Raw genomic sequence first — 16,550 nt, forward strand, 5'->3', positions numbered from 1 at the left:
CAGAACTAGTTTACATCCTAACCATACTTTTTTTGATGTAAGGATCTTTGGTGACTTACTCCTCCTTTTCCTGTTTCTTTTATCTATAAAATGAGCATAGCCTAATTATAGACATGGGCTTATACTATGTAATGATATAATTTTATATAATCTAATATCCCAAAATATATTGAACTAAGTATAAACCTAATAAAACATAGCTATAATGAAATTTTAAGTATCTCTGTGCATTTAATAATTTTGTTCCCAATATTTTTTTAATTTTAAAATTGTGGTAAAATACAAATAAAATCTACCATCTTAGCCATTTTTAAACATATACTTCGGTGGCATCAAGTATATTCATATTATTGTACAACCATTACCACCATCCATCTGCAGAACTCATCTATAGCCACTAAACGATTATTTCTCATCACTCCTTCCCTCAAGCCCTTGGCAACCACCATTTTCCTCTCTGTCACTATGCATTTGACTACTTTAGAAACCTCATATAAATTATAAATGGAATAATACCATATTCTTCTTTTTGCTATGTTGACTAAGAATGATACCCTCAGGTTTGATCCATTTTAAAGTACATTTCAGAATGTACCATCACCTCTTTTATGCTGAATAATATTCCATTGTATGTATATACCAAGTTTTGTTCATCCATTCATTGATGGACACTTGGGGCGCTTCTATCTTTTGGCTCTTATAAATAATTACAATTAGCAGTGAAAGACGCAACAGTGACTACCCACCTGTGTTTGCACCTCTGTGTCTCCAATCAGAATTGGCAATTAGTGATTAGAGCACAGATCCCTGATCTTTGAAGGACAGTATCCTTACTGCCTGCCTTGCAAGTTGCTCCAGGAACACATACACAGCTACCTGCCACAGGGCTAGGTTTGGAGGATAGTAGCTGAAATTGACCAAAATGAACTATGGCTTACCACCATGCCTTCCCCTAGAAGTCTCAAGCTTTGAACATGCTCCAGAGTTTCAAAGTAATCTCATCAGATAGATTCTACCAATAAAACTGTTGTCTAGGTGGGAAGACAGATTCCTGGTGCCTCCTACTGTGCCATCTCCTCAGAATCCTCTGTTCAATAAGTATTTTGAGAAACAAATGCATTTGACAAAAATAAACAAAGCAATTTACACTTTGTGTTTCTTCACATTTCTCTACTTAGTGCATTCATTCATGGATTGAATGCCTGCCATTTGACAGGCCTCTAAGGGTCCAAGATAATTAAATTTTGTAGTCTCCTAGCTTCTAAAACTTTGAAGTCTAATAGGAGAGACAGGTATAAGCAAGCAGCTGCAGCACCATGTATATATGGCTTTAACTGAACAATGCACAAGGGTCAGGGTTGTCTGCCTTCTGCCTGGGTGAGAGTAAGAGGTTGGGAGGCTGGGAAGTGAATACTTCATTTCATTGATGGCTATCTCCTTCTTGTGAATAATTGGCAAAACTTGGGTACCTCTTCTATTCCCTCTCCACCACAGCTGTTTTGCCACCACCAAAGTTCTCTAAAACATGCAAACCTGTCTCAAATGTGGGGAATTGGACAAACTTAGTTTTTACCCACAACTGTCCTTTAAACTCTCATTTCCTAAGAGTTCACTGATTTCATAAAGATGAGCATCTTCACTTTAATCCCAATTTCCCTTTCTCTCATGCATATATTCATCAATTTATTGATTCATTGGGTAAATTGTTTTGAGAACCTAAGACTGTGTTCCAGTGAAAATGATACGTATTTTGCTACTACTGCCTGAAAGAAGAGCCACAATCAAGGCACTTTACAAGCAGTCTCTGTCTTGTATAACTTGTATCCCAGTGAACAATATAGACATTAAATAAAAATAACCCAAGAGGGATGAGATACTCTGCTTTCTCTCTGTCTTTTTCTCTTTCTCTTACACACACACACACTCATAGAATATTTTTTCAATATTTTTCATAGGGTTTCTGTTCTAATGGACTCACAAAATGAGAAAATTATAACTATCTTTAGTAGTTCCATTTAATGCAGCTTATTTTATGCCACGAGCTCACATAAATAGATATTTATTTCTTGTTCTCTTTGTCTAATCTCTAGATCTAGTCTGAGATGGCTACTTTTAGACTAAGGCCCTTTGCAGCTCAATTTGTTGTGTTCTTTAATCTTCCACAGGATATGGACATGCAATCAGTTCCAAGCCCTAATGGCTCCTATTGTTGTTACCCTTTCATACCAGAGTAATTCAGGCCTTCCATGGAAGCAGCTTTGGAAAGCAGTTGATATCTCTGTCTGACAGTGTGCCACATCTGTTCTGCCTTTGTCCACTCACCAGGGACAGAAGCAAAACGTCGTGGGACATCATGTACTGCATTATTTAGCAATGAGTGAGAGGACACCTCTAGAGAAGAATGTAATTTTAAACTGGAAAAAAATGATTAAGAATCATGGGCATGAAAGAAACAGTAGCAAGCAGATGTTGTAAAACACCGGTAAGGAGGAAAGAAAGGCGACAGCTGAGAGTGAATTGATTTTCCTCCTAAGTTTTGCATCCTTACTCAATCATGCCAGATGGAGAAGCAATCACTAAGACATAAGGTCCTGTTGGTCTCACTGCCCTTCCCACAAGAGAACTGGTTGAAAATACTTTCCAAAAGCAGCAGAATGATAAAAGCAAATGCACTGTTTCATTTACTAATCAAGATTCAATTTATCTCACTCATTTGAGACAGCAAGCTGTGGTGAAAAAGAACAGTCTTTGAGTTAGGGAGAGAGCAGCTTTGAATCCTAATTCTTTTACTTACTACCTGTATGACCTTGAGTGAGTTTCTTTTCCATTCTGAGCCTTAGTATTATTACTTCTAAAAGATTAAGCATTATGCTTATCACTTTATTTTATTGTCTTGTTTAATCCTTCCAAAAAACCCCTAAGGTACATATTATTAGCTGGTTTCTACAAGACCAAAAAAAAAAAAAAAAAAAACAAAGCAAATTTAAGAAGTTTATAAAGGTTGACAATCCAATATGGAAGTTAGTTGCATGGGTGATAGGGTAGGAGTGCCTGGGTTCAAATCCCAGATTCATCATGTAAGTTTGGACATATTTTCTTTTTTTTTTTTTTTTCACATCTTTGTGCTATAGTTTCTTCACAGATAAATGTGGGTATTGAGAAAAGCTGTATCATATAATAGCTATGGAATTAGATAGCATGTGTTTTTGTATCATTTCTGAAACATACCTGTTCAATACATAATAATCAACACTATGTGTAGTATATTATGTATATATCAATATATTAGTATTAGTATTACCACTGTTGCCATTTTAGGCTAGATTACTCATCGTCTAAGTCACACATCTAAATTTAAACCCAGGTTTGTCTGACTACAAAGCCTTCACTCTATTCATCAATAATAGTGAGTGCTTTGTGAGAGTTAACTGCTATAGCACAAGGAAATCTCAACACAAATTAGGTGTCAAATACTTTCCAATTCCTCCTAGACCCTCCTCTTTTCTTTCCAGCTGTCAAGAGAATAAAACCTTGCATTTGACAAGGGCTATGCCTCTCACTTTTAATTTTGCATACAAATGTCTCCAATTTCCACTATATTCCTCAGATTTTTTTTTCCAAACTATCTCATGTACTCCTTATCCTTGTTGTGCCCTGTAAATATTGATGATATTCAGGGTTACATACTCAGCCAAGTTTTTTCCTTCTGTTCTCTTATAACCAATTATATGTCACTTTCCTTGATCAATAAAAGACAAATGCAGGCCTATTAAGAAGAGACTGCATTTGAAAGAACTATTGCAAAGAGTTGGCAAAAGAGACTGTTCTAGGGGCAGCAGTATGGCCACAGTATGCAAGTTTCACAAGGGTTAGGCCTAAGGATGTTTCTTCCACTGGAAAAGACAAACAAGGCTGAAAAGAACCAGGTATGGGAAAGTGAGATGAATAGGAATGGCATAATTAAACAGTAGATTAGAGAATGGTTTGTCTTGAGATCATCCTATTTTCAGGAGAGGCTGTTAAAGGCAGGTTGTAGCCTGACCCAGGGGCCTGGAGGAAGGAAAAAAATCTTACCTGAAGTTTGATTAACAGGTATCTTGTTCTGACTGATCGGAAGGGACAAGCAGGTTTAATCATCTATCAGGCAAAGGATGGGAATTTAGAGGATCTATGGCTGGTCTTCTCTTGGGTAAACAAGGGGGGGTGGTCTATGACTTTCCCCTTAATCATTTGGGGGAAAGGTGGTTCTTTTCAGTAAGCCATTTTATGAAACACAAACAAGTGGGGAGATTTTATAACATTTTCAGTTTTTTCAAGATCACAGAGCCTTGGTAAAGTTAAACCATGTCAGTTCCCAAATACTACATCTAAATGTTCCTCAGTAGGGCAGTTAGATATTATCACCCTGAAATAACACAAGCATTGCAAATCAACATTTCTGGAACTAAATTAATCTTTCCTGCTAAAATTGAAATTCCTTTTGGCTTTGATTTTCTTGATGGCACCACCAAAAATGACAGTCACTACAGACAAAAGTCTGGAGATAGAAAGAAAGGAAAAGGGAAAGTGTTTTTGGCTAATCCAACTTCCTCTTTGTGTCATATTTAACAGGTATAAAATATACACAAACAGAAGATGGCAACAAACATGTAATTTTTTAAATCAAAAAGATATATGTGGAAACAGGTAAATGATTAGAATATCATAACAGCACTAAGTTTGTTAATGAACAGAATTATACAGGTGTAAATGGTGAGCTGAATATTTTGATATTTTTTATAAAATCATATTGTTTTCCTTTTATTAAAGATAGAATATATTTCCTTATATAAAGTATTTGAAGAAAAAAATATATACACATATAGATATGTAACAAAATGGTCTCATATTATACATGTGTTTTTGTAACAGTCATTCTTCCACAGAAGAATATATAATGCTGGACACCTGGATGGCACAGTTGGTTAAATGTCCAGCTCTTGGTTTCAGCTCATGTCATGACCTCAAGGTAGTGAGATAGAGCCCTGCATTAGGCTCTGCATTCAGCACAGAGTCAGCTTGAGATTCTCTCTCCCTTTCCCTCTGCCCCTCACACTAATGCTCTCTCTCTAAAATAAATAAATCTAAAAAAAAAAAAAGAAGAGTATACAGTGCCTATTTCCGGTACTTCAATACATTATTCCATGGCATCATTTTTGGATTCTATGCCTTGTGGTAATATAGCCATTTAGTCAATCAATATTCTCTATCATTAGATGCTCATATATTTCCAATTGTTTTATAAATATTTGTATAAACACAAATTTTCTTCCAGGAATAAACGTCTAGAAATGGTGAAGGAAAAGGAATAAGGCTTTTTCAAGCACTCAACAGAGTCAAATTATCTTACAAGAAGCGTGTAAAGCTACCATCTTGCACATCCCAGGAAGAAAATGAAATTGCCAATTTCCTACACATATCAATAATACTATATTTATAAATATAAAATCCATTTTATGGTTAATTTGTATTTATTTGACTACTAGTATGTTTGAACTTTTTCTCATATGTGTTTTGGCCTGATCCAAATCATGAATTGAAGGCACACTAAAAAATGGAAACATATATAAATACTTTCCTTCTAAAACCCAATTTTAAGTCCTAATTCTAGCAAAATAGCTATATTTTATAACTTAAAGTAGAAACTCACTAAAATGTTTATTGAAATAATATCTACCATGTCAATTACAGATGTTACATGTTAATTACATTATTAATTAAATCTACAAAACAAATCTATAAAGATTCCCATTTTATTTTTTTAATAAATAAATAAATAAATTTATTTTTTATTGGTGTTCAATTTACCAACATACAGAATAACACCCAGTGCTCATCCCATCAAGTGCCCCCCTCAGTGCCCATCACCCATTCATCCCCACCCCCCGCCCTCCTCCCCTTCCACCACCCCTAGTTCATTTCCCAGAGTTAGGAGTCTTTATGTTCTGTCTCCCTTTCTGATATTTCCCACACATTTCTTCTCCCTTCCCTTCTATTCCTTTTCATTATTATTTATATTCCCCAAATGAATGAGAACATATAATGTTTGTCCTTCTCCAATTGACTTACTTCACTCAGCAAAATACCCTCCAGTTCCAACCACGTTGAAGCAAATGGTGGGTATTTGTCGTTTCTAATGGCTGAGTAATATTCCATTGTATACATAGACCACATCTTCTTTATCCATTCATCTTTCGATGGACACCGAGGAGATTCCCATTTTATAGAGAAGAAAATTCAGGGTTGAGAAATGCCAAATCATTTCTACCAACTTTGTGTGTACGCACATGTGTGTAAACTAAATGATGGGGCTAGGATTTTCAACTTTGAATTGTCAAATTTCTTACTGTATCTATCTTCAAATGGTGGAATTTGATTTCATACCTACTTGAAAAATCTGAATGTCCTCTGATATTTCTTAAATATTTCTTATAAAGGACATACTTCAGACTAGTCAATTTTCAATGCAGTAATGGCTGGGGCGGGACGAGTAAGACTTGGGGAGGAGTAATGATCAGAGGTAAGGGTGCCAAATATATTCCCAAGTCTGTTTTAGTGACATTGGCACCAAGGGGAAGAAGGTTTTTGTAGGTTTAAGATGCTCAGATCTAAACAACAAACCAATAACTGAATCACTTGATCACTTCACTTTGGATATTGTAATTTACAATTCAAATGACAATACTCTTCAGTTTTCATAAAACATTTATGGAATGATTTACATAAACATTTGGTTTTCTGTCATGATGGTTGGCTGCCCTTTGTGTTGGCACCACCTTGGGGCTGCTATTTTAAATTGGTTAAGTGTCCTGACTTTTCCATCCTGATCATACTATTTTTGAAACATTCATCAAAAACTTTGAATCAGATTTCCTAAGAAATAATCTCCATTACAATCATCAATGATCTATATTTTACTTTGGACAAATTTAAAGAGTGCCATACAAGCCTTTGTGATTAGCTAGTTATAAACTGAAGGCAGTACAATGTACCAATGGTAGTGGTACCATTGTACTACCATTACTGAATAGTTCCTACAACTATTCATGGTCCAAAAGTAGTAACTTTTCTGATGAAATAGACTTACAAAATTAAGGAAATATCTGGGTGTGAAAGCAGCTGCTCTTATTGAAGTGCTTGTGTTTCCTTTCTGGACCAACAACTGTAGGCTGTGAGCAAGAAGAGACATAAATTGCTGGTATTTCCATCTTCATGCTATGAAATCAGAGAGATGTTCTCTTTACTCCTGAAAGAGGAAAAATCCATTCTCTGTCATCCTGTGTAAGTAAGTAAGAATAGGAAGAAAGGAAGGAAGGAAGGAAGGTAGGAAGGAAGGAAGGATTCATTTAAAGGAGGGAAGCAAGAAAGGAGGATGAAAGGAAGGACAGGAGGATGGATGGAAGAAAAGAAAGAAGAGAGAATAAAAGGCCTTTAATCTGTATATTTGACACTCAAGCTAATTTGTCTCTGGCACACTGACTTAGGCAAGAGTCACCTTCTATGCTGTAGTAGAAGGAAGGATTGCTAATCATCATATGTCCTTTGAAACATAAATCAGGAAGCCCCTGAGATATCCCAAATCATTACCTGACTACATGCGTAGCTGTAATTAATGACTGTTTGTAAAAGACTCTGAAGATGAAAAGCACCTTAATTGGAGTAACTCTCAATCATGCAGAAGCAGAAAATCTAAAGTAAATGGAAATAAATATTAGGACATGGATGGATTATTTTAAACTAGAACAACAAGACTAAATGTGATTTTTTTCTCTTAGAATTTCAGTTAATGTTTCAAAGCTAAAAAAATATGTTGTGTATCCTAAATAGATCTACATTCATATCTCATGGTACATAAGAAAAGCTACAACTAGTAGTTTGACTATCATCTCCTCTGACACACCTCCAGTTGAAGTAAGAAAAGGAAAACTATTTTGAAAGGAATTTATAGGAGTAAATACTTCTTTGGCTTTTTGCCTCTCTCAACAAAAGATGTAAGGAAAGATATACTTTATCATTCTCAAATCAAACAGAATGAATACTGTTAAAAGAATAACTCAGAGACTAGGGGTTGCTTGTAAAAATAGAGAAAGGGACATCTAACTCACTGTCTGGAGAAGAAAAAAAAAAAAAAAAAAAAGAACCAGGGCAGCCTGGGTCTTGGCGGTTTAGTGCCGCCTTCAGCTCAGGGCCTGATCCTGGAGACTCAGGATCGAGTCCCACGTCAGGCTCCATGCATGGAGCCTGCTTCTCCCTCTGCCTGTGTCTCTGCCTCTCTCTCTGTCTCTCTCATGAATAAGTAAATAAAATCTTAAAAAAGAAAAAAAAAAAAAAAAAGAACCAATTCTCTGTGGTCACAAGGATTGGATTAAATGATGGGAAGTTGGCAAATATAAACACACGCACACACACACACACACACACACAGGGATGTAGGGGATTTTGTGACAACAGAAATCTTTGCCTTTTCCCTGCTGAGCTCTGAAACCAGAGTCTGACTACAGCAGACAGCAATGGCAGGAACAGGGGAGAGAGCAAAAATTACTAGACAAGCTGTGTTTTTAGTCATTTATCAGGCCATATATCCCTGAATTTGAGTGATACTAGTACATGTTTTTCATATAATTTACTAAGACACTATATTAACTTTATTTTTATTTTAGAGAATACATTTTTTTAATTAACATTTAAGGATACAACCATATTCTTTCATGATCTTTAGTATTATACCTAATTAGTAATATAAGCCTCATCTTACTACATATGTCTGAGAAATTAGTTCCCAAAATTAGTATTTATTCTATTTCTCCCTTTATAGGCCATGTGCCCTCATTTTTTGTTAGTTTGCCAAGCCTGAACATAACAATCTCAACATGTATCATATAATGTGGTTGGTCTTCAACATTAGGTTCAAAATCTTGATAGTCATTTATAACTCCAGATTAAGTCCTAAGTTCCTCTCTTTATTACCTAGACTCTAGTTATTTTCTAGGGCTCTGTTGGTCTGTTTTCTGAGTTCTGGATACCAGTCTCTGATTGAGTCCTCCCATAAGCCTGAGCAATTTCACTCTATATTCCTGTATTTAATGTATCAAATGTTATTTCTTTTAACTTTTTTTTGTGTGTGAATGTATAGTATATTTGACAAGCTCGAAGCAAGGTCTCATTCAAATGCACTTGTATGAGCCTTCTAAAATTGCAAAGTAGCCATATTTCTTGCTACTAAGGTACTATTTCAGATTTTTCTTATTTTGACTACTTTCACACATCTAATTATGACATGCAGGAGTATTTCTGGTGTGCAGAGGGCTTAGTGAGAAAGGCCTAAGAATGTTGGAAATCCAATGAAGCTGAAATGATGATGTCTCCAGCTGTGAATAGGACAGAAAAGGCAGGGCAGGAATAATTTCAACCTTGGAGCTCTAGGCTCAGTGGCAGTAACAAATCTGTGCCCGTTCCAGAAGCAAAGGAGAGAAAGTGGCTAGGTGGCAACCAAATCACATTTCACCTGAACCATCAGATTGAAGAACGTCATATGTAGTGTCTGACGGATACAAAATAGACAAGGATATGAGGGTTCCTTTATGCCAAAAAGAAAAAGAATGCAACTTGAAAATCACCCCAACTCACCTCTACCTACCTTTCCTAGGTTCTGTTTACATCGCTCCTGTTATTATAATACAAGATATTATTTTTACAGTAATCATCTTACTTGACATTGATAACAGTGATACTCCACAGCAGTGGAACTGGATAAGTGTTTGTAATTTCAGGTTTGCTGATACTGGAAGAGACCTTTGTGTTTTGAAAGAAGTATGGACTTCTGTGAAGTCCTACTTGCAGATTTTTAGTTCTCTCTTCATGCCTGTCCTGGGCTAGCCCTTTAATCAAACAACCTTTACTAGAAGGAAATGTATTCACCAGAACATGTACTTTCACATTCCAAAATGTAATGGTCTAAGACTTCATGCTGTCGTTAGCTAATGGCATTTTAAATGACAATAGTAGGATTCCCTCCCTTTCTCTTTTATCCCCTTTTCACCCCCTAGAAAAACTCTTGAGGGAGAAAGAATGCCAAATATATTCACTCTATGAAAGCTTCAGATATTTTCACAAAAAATATACTTTCAATTATTTTGAATATTACTTTGACTAAACTTGTCCTTGAATATTTCTAATAAAGAACCTATTACCCAAATATCCACTTTCAGTAATTCCCTAACCCAGGGGCACGTGGGTGGGTCAGCAGTTGAGTGTCTGCCTTTGGCTCGGGGTGTGTTCCAGGGGTTCTGAGATTAAATCTTACATCGAGTCCCACTTTGAGTTCCACATTGGACTCCCTTCATGGAGCCTGCCTCTCCCTCTGCCTCTGTCTCTGCCTCTGTGTGTGTGTGTCTTAAAAAAATAAAAAATCCCTAACTTAGGCCTTATGGGATTAAACAGAAAAGAGCCAAGGTCATTTAGAGAAATAAATGTTCTTTTGTTGGCTAGGAAGACCTACAAATGTGTTACATGTATGAGAGGAATCTAAGAGAAAGGAGAGGTATCAGTAGGAACCATGTATGTGAGATGTGAGTATGCACACATGTGGGGGGATGTGAATACATGCATGTGTGTACAAACATGTGGAAGGAAGAGGTGAACATGCAGATGTGTGTGTGGATGTGCATGTGTGTTTACCTGAGGAGGAAGGGAATTTTAAGAAAATAAACATAGGGATCCCTGGGTGGCGCAGTGGTTTAGAGCCTGCCTTTGGCCCAGGGCGCGATCCTGGAGACCCGGGATCGAATCCCACATCGGGCTCCTGGTGCATGGAGCCTGCTTCTCCCTCTGCCTATGTCTCTGCCTCTCTCTCTCTCTCTCTCTGTAACTATCATAAATAAATAAAAATTAAAAAAAAAGAAAATAAACATAAATTAGGCATTGAATAATAAAAATCTCATTGTTATTACATTCTGTGGTAGAATTTGGGAGTTACACAATCTTCGTGAAGTCACAGATTTGGGGTCTCAATTTTTTTTCTTTAAAACAGGTGGTTTCTTTAAAACAAATACTTTACTTTTCCCATAGTAAAAGTAAACTTGGTATGATTATATATGTGAGAGTGCTTTGCAAAGTGTAAAACATGTTAAGAATGTTTTGTTATTATCATTATTTCTATCATCCTAAAGTATATACCCATCTCCTCTCATATGCAAATCAAATGTAATAAAGCAAAGCATCTGGAAAGCACTAACATTGGAATCCTGATGAACTTGTCTTGCCTTCCTTAACCTCTCCTTCACTTCCCATCAGACACCTTCCTAGCTCACTATAGAGACAAAAACAAAACCAAAAACAAAAAACTTAATGTCAGTTTTTCCAAGTTCTGGTTTAGAACTGAATGTATTATCTCTATAATCTATGTATTGTAAATATCTCCACAATTATGCAAAAATCTCAGCAGATAAGCAGGGGCCCCAGCCTCAACCCCATCCTAACTCAGGGTCTGTTACGCTGCCTGAATTTGAATCCTGTCCGCATCAGTTATTTACCGTTGTACAAATTACTTAAAATTCTCTTGCTTAATTTTTGCCATTTGTTTTTGAGGAATAATAATTACTTTCTAGGATTTTTTAAAGGATTAAAATTTTAATACATGTAACTATAAAGAAAAGCATAAGGTAAATAGTTGATTCTTAGTAATATTTAGATTTATTATTACTAAAATAATAAGATCATGAAACTATAGAGAGTTCCATAAATACTATGGATGAGAAAGATAATTCCATAGTGATATTTAAAATTTGTTCTCAAAAGGTAAATATGAAATTATGCAAAAAAAAAAAAAACAGAGAAGAAAGATATTTTGGATGAAAACAAGAACCCTGCAAAAATAATAAGATATAATTAAATAACATGTATGCATAAAGTTCCTGGTTAGAATGACGCAAATAGGTTGCGGGGCATATATTGAACAGAAGCACAAATTAAAATTAAGGTGATATATTAGCTCTGATAACACATGAAAATTAAGAGCCAGATATCTATCATACTATCTGAAGTACAAACGTCTCAATGGGGGATGCTCATTTCAAAGAGTGGCTCAGTGGTTGAGCATTTGCCTTTGGCTCAGGGCATGATCCCAATATCCTGCAATCAAGTCCCACATCGGGTTTCCCACGGGGAGCCTGCTTCTCCCTCTGCCTAGTGTCTGCCTCTCTGTGTGTATCTCTCATAAATAAATGAATAAAATTATTAAAAATAATTTAAAAAATCAAACATCTCAATGGTAAAAACTGTGTTTCTTATCATTGTTAACTCTTCCTGGCCTCTCTACCTTATGACCACTATTCTCAGAATAGGAATATCAATGATTTTAAGTCAAAAATCCTTAAATAATTAAAGCTAAACAGCAGAATTAAGATCCTGGCTGTTGGCTTGTGCCTTCCAGCACACATGTATCTAATGTGTCTTAGTAGTGGCATAAGCACCTGGATCTTCTGTATGTCAATTTCTTTGGTTGTACCTTTTCAAGATGGCTGCAGACATTCCAAGCTGGTTCAATGTCTAAATATTTATATATATACAGTTTTGCTCATCTTTCTTTTTTTCCTCTCCTGAGTGTTTAGCTTCACAAATTACAGGCATGCTAAATCTTTAAGAAATTGATGGGGAAATTAGGAGGGCAGACAGAACTTAATATGGTGTCAAGCATGAGAGAGCCCAAGGAAAACAGGATGAGTTGATTATTAAAATAAATAAAATACCCCAACTAGTGTTTATGGGGGTAGGCAGAAGAGTGTTTAATGAGCTCCAGAAAAATAATCTGAAACAGAGGAAGAAGCAAAGCAAATCTCTAAGCATGGCATTATATACCAAAGGATTAGCAAAGACACCTAACTTCACTTTCCTTAGGAACAGTCTCAGTTATTTAACATGTCAGAGAGATTTTAATGACACACTACTGCAGTTTTAATTAATTTTTTCATCCATATGCAAGCACTCAATTAAAAGCTTACCTCCTCCCCATATGTTCTAAGATTTGCTACTTACATTTCAATTTGATGCATTGTTGCAGTGGTAGAATGTTGGGAGTGTTTTTATTTACAAATGAGGTCAAGATAATACAGTATTTTTTAGAATTTTGACTTGTTTAACAGAATGGGAAAGGACACAATACCTACTGGGTCACTGGTTCTCAATCAGAAATGATTTTGTCTCTCTTTCTGCAGGGATATTTCACAATGTATAGGGACATTTATGATGTCACAACCAGGACGATGCTACTGGCATCTAGTGGGTAGAAGGCAAGTATGCTGCTAAATATCCTACAATGCACAGTTCAGCCTCCCACAATAAAGAGTTCTTTGAAACAAAATATTAGCAGTGCTGAGACTGAGAAGTCTTGTATTAGGTAAAATACATGTGGTGCTTCACTATATGAAGCATTTGCTTGTACTGAATAAACCAGATTTTTTTTCTGACTGCATACAGTGGTCACTACTTTCTTGGAATCTTTGTTTCAGTGGAAACTGAGTGATCTACTCATCTTGAATACAACATCACAGTAGGGCAAGGCAGGGAGGGGGTGGGCAAAATAGAAGTAAGGCTTAGGACTCTGTTTTCACCTGTGTAGAATGATCTGTATTAGAACTTGGGGAAGAGGAAAAATAATGCATTTTCTTGTGAGTTGATAAAGAATTGAACATTTTGAAAATGATCATAAAAAAGACAGGAATTCAGGTTGAAAATGGCCAAGGATGCTTGCTATTATAGCCAAAAGGTTTAAGGAAGAATTGGAATTTTGGCTTAGTTGATTTTCAGCAGCAGTATTTTTTTTTTTTTAATTAAATGCTTAGAGGACATTAGTCTACTAGAAATAGAATAGGCACTGTAGGGAGTTTCGGGTGAAGAGTCAGCAAGGAAGGCTCATATCTCTTGTCTAGACACTACTGCCTTTGTTTTCTGCATGCCTACCAATAAAAAAATAGATGCTAACAGCAGGTATGAAAACTTTCTATGAAGGAAGAAAAGATTTAGCAAAATAAACATATCTACTTGAAAAAAATCCTGAAAATATTAGATCTAGCATTTTTTTCTGATATATGAAGACATATATTTAGGTAAATACATAGAAAATAACATTTGTCTCAGACATTATTCTACAAAGACTCATAGAAAAAAAAGCCTATGACCCCAAAATTAGATGATCAGAAAAATGTTCTAAGAATGAACCATATTTGTTGAGGAATAAAATAGTTTTGTGGGATGATCAGTGCTAATGTTTGACATTTATTTTTGGTTTTCCCTTATGAATACCTGTTAAGATCACACTTTCTGGCAACGTAAGACTCATGGCCACTAAGTTTTGAGCAAAAGTAGCATGTATCACTTCTGGGACTTTTGCCAGTGCCATTGGTAACATTGCAGATAGCAAGTGGTCTATCACCCTGAGTCCCAGAGTGAAGACAGTGAACTCATTCTGAAAGCTAGAACAATGTTCTCATGTTATGATGAGCCAAGTCATTTGGTAAAACTATTGTTCATGCTTACTTAGAGGTCTGCTAAGATACTGTGCTTGACAGAATGATAGTGCCTAAAAGTGTCCACATTATAATCCGCAGAATCCTCAAATATATTACCTTACATGGGAAAAGGGATTTTGCAGATATGATCAAGTTAAGTTTCATGAGATGGACAGATTATCTGGGTCATCCCAATGCAACTACAATGGTCCTTATAGGAAGAAGACAGGAAGCTCAGAGGAGATTCGATGAGGGGTACAAAAGTTAGAGCAATGCTCTTTGAAAAGGGAGGTAAATGCTACAAGCCAAGGAATGCACATAGCCTCTAGAAACTAGAAAATGTGGGCAGCCCAGGTGGTTCAGCGGTCTAGCGCTGCCTTCAGCCCAAGGCATGATCCTGGAGACTTGGGATCAAGTCCCATATCGGGCTCCCTGCATGGAGCCTGCTTCTCCCTCTGCCTATGTCTCTGCCTCTCTCTCTCTCTCTGTGTCTCTCATAAATAAATAAAATCTTAAAAAAGAAAGAAACAAACTAGAAAATGCAAGGAAACAGATTCTCTCCTAGTACTTCCAGGGCAAGAGAACTCTGAGTTTAGCTTCATAAAGCCAATTCTGGATTTCTGACCCCCAGAAACTTAAGATGATAATTTGTTGACAAATGGTAGCTATACTTATGAACCATCTATGAACCAAATAGCTGTCCCTAACTGAATACCAAATCCAATTAACACCCTAATCCTGGACTTCCAGCCACTAGAACTGTTAAGAAATAAATTTCTGTTGTTTACAAACTACCCTGCCTGTGGTATTTTGTTATAGAAGCCCAAATGAATTAACATAGCATATACTGAGAAAAATTCAAGCTGTTGAGTAGACAAGATAAGTTCCTTTGTGTGAAGGAATTTTCTGATTTTGATTATTAAAGATGGGTGATTTTTTATCATTGAGTGTCAGGTATGGTTGTAAGGCCATAATGGTGCTTTTAGTGTGGGATCATCCTTTTCAGTAAAAGTTTTGGGGACAGAGATCATCTTTATTGGAAATCTTTACCTGATAGATTTTACTGGAGATTATTATTTTTTCTACATATGGGAATGTGTGGCTATAGTCAGAGTCCAGTGTTGTTTGGAACTGAAATGCTTCTCAAAAGGGACCTCTCTTATTTTACTTGACCAAATCTTATTTACTATTCAATGCCAGATTAAAATTAACCTCCTCAGGTGAGCATTCTTTTACATCTCTGAAAAGTAGTCAAGAGCTAAGCCATGTAGTTTAATATATCACTGTGTGTGAGAGAGAGAAGAGACAGAGATGGAGAGAGACAGAGAGAGTGAGAAAGAGAAAGAGAGAACATCCCATAAGAGGTGGAACTCTGGGGATGCCTGAGTGGCTCAGAGGATGAGCGTCTGCCTTTCGCTCAGGGTGTGATCCTGGGATCCAGGATCAAATCCCACATCAGGCTCCCTGCATGGAGCCTGCTTCTCCCTCTGCCTATGTCTCTTCCTCTCTCTGTGTCTCTTGTGAATAAATAAAATCTTTAAAAAAAATTATATAAAAAAAGAGCTGGAACTCTGTTTTTACTACCTGTAGTAAATTTAAAAGAGAACCGACCTCTTTAATTCTCAGTCATTATGGACTATGAGTGTGTCTATCCCCTTCCTATACTAACACATGACAGCTAAACTCATGAACTAGATCAGAATCAATAGAATATAGTATCTTCTTAGCCACAATCAATAGATGAGAGATGAAAACATAACTGAAGAAAGAAAAATAATAATATTAGAGATCATCTTGCAATATTTTCTGAAAAAATATGAAAGAAATGGACTGAAATTATAATCTGTGTAAATAATACAAGCCCAGGGACCAAGAAATGCTACATTTTTTTTATCTACAACTTACTGTAGAGGCAAAAAAAAAAAAAAAAGAAAAGAAAAGAAAAAGGAAACAGAGAAAAGAAGATAAACTTAGGCAGTACCATTTAAGTATCTGGATCTAGCCATG

General features: G+C 36.1%; 1 long non-coding RNA gene across 2 annotated transcripts in view; it reads right to left on the reverse strand.

Moving 5' to 3' along the window:
* LOC111090439 overlaps nucleotides 1–13,210 on the reverse strand; it is a 74,595-nt gene extending 61,385 nt beyond the window's left edge. The window contains exons 1-4 of one of the 2 annotated variants that reach the window (XR_005371886.1): nucleotides 13,072–13,210; nucleotides 11,274–11,347; nucleotides 7,627–7,728; nucleotides 7,127–7,285 (exon numbers count right to left, since the gene is read on the reverse strand). This is a non-coding gene — a long non-coding RNA (uncharacterized LOC111090439). The remainder of the gene's footprint in view (nucleotides 1–7,126; nucleotides 7,286–7,626; nucleotides 7,729–11,273; nucleotides 11,348–13,071) is intronic. The other variant, XR_005371885.1, reaches the window with a different exon arrangement.
* Nucleotides 13,211–16,550: the final 3,340 nt, after the last annotated feature.

Source organism: Canis lupus, chromosome 17 (assembly GCF_011100685.1).
Source record: "Canis lupus familiaris isolate Mischka breed German Shepherd chromosome 17, alternate assembly UU_Cfam_GSD_1.0, whole genome shotgun sequence".
In the NCBI taxonomy this organism is placed as follows: domain Eukaryota; kingdom Metazoa; phylum Chordata; class Mammalia; order Carnivora; family Canidae; genus Canis; species Canis lupus.